This window comes from Octopus bimaculoides, chromosome 22, assembly GCF_001194135.2.
Source record: "Octopus bimaculoides isolate UCB-OBI-ISO-001 chromosome 22, ASM119413v2, whole genome shotgun sequence".
Lineage (NCBI taxonomy): Eukaryota > Metazoa > Mollusca > Cephalopoda > Octopoda > Octopodidae > Octopus > Octopus bimaculoides.
In genome coordinates this window covers 23,372,326-23,373,475 of record NC_069002.1, presented here as the reverse complement: position 1 = coordinate 23,373,475, position 1,150 = coordinate 23,372,326, and the positions used below count along the sequence as shown (strand labels likewise).

The window sequence follows — 1,150 nt, the reverse complement described above, 5'->3', positions numbered from 1 at the left end:
TTATAACATGCGTTTTCTCCATTCCTTAAATTCTTATATATATATATATATATATATAAAACACACACACATATGAATATACATACATACTTATAGATATACAGACACACACGTGCACACACGCGCACACACACACACACACACACACACATTCAGTAACCTCAATTGAGAGATAAAATTGAGAAAACAAGTTTATCGTTAATTGAGGAAATCGGCTTCTTGATCAGGGAGACCTTTTGAATGCCTGCAGTGCATGGGAAAATTCTTTTAAAATAAAAGAGGTCATAACTTTGATGGTGAAAAGCATAAAGTAATGCTTGCTTTCAGCATTAAGTTCAATTTTTCCAACAGTAAAACAAAGTAGCCATTTGAGACCAACACTTTATCTCCGGAGAAATTTGTCTCTTATGGACAGAAGGCTAGCCTGAAGATAAGCAATGAGTCTTAGCAGAGTCAGTTACAATGTGGAGAAAGATTAAATAGATAAGAGACATTGATCCCCAAATCTGGTATATTAGAATGCCATGGTTGAGATAATCTAGGATTTCTTTGTCTTAGATTATTTTACTGATAAGATGATCTAAACGAATTAGAGAGATGTAATCAAAACAAGAATGAAAACCAAAGCAATCTAACTGATGGTCATTTTGCTGAGCAAAATGTTTCAGAAAGGAATGGTTGGGTGGTTACGAAGTGTGCTTCGCAACCACACATAAATTTCAAGATCAGCCCTGCAGTGTGGTACCTTGGCAAATGTGTTTTGATAGCGACAGGCCAAACAATGTCTTGTGAGCGAATTTGGTAGATGGAAAGTGCATGAGAGTCTATCACATGCATGTGTGTGTGTGTGTATGTGCGCGCCCCAGCATGGCCGCAGTCTAATGACTGACACAGCTAATATATACATACTCTTTTACTCTTTTACTTGTTTCAGTCATTTGACTGCGGCCATGCTGGAGCACCGCCTTTAGTCGAGCAAATCGAGCCCAGGACTTATTCTTTGGAAGCCTAGTACTTATTCTATCGGTCTCTTTTGCCGAACCGCTAAGTTACGGGGACGTAAACACACCAGCATCGGTTGTCAAGCGATGTCGGGGGGACAAACACAGACACACAAACATATACACACACATACACACACACACACACA

At 39.0% G+C, this 1,150-nt stretch overlaps 1 protein-coding gene across 1 annotated transcript in view; it reads right to left on the bottom strand.

Moving 5' to 3' along the window:
- LOC106872929 (phosphatidylinositide phosphatase SAC2) overlaps positions 1–1,150 on the bottom strand; it is a 701,722-nt gene that overhangs the window by 594,353 nt on the left and 106,219 nt on the right. The window lies entirely within an intron of this gene.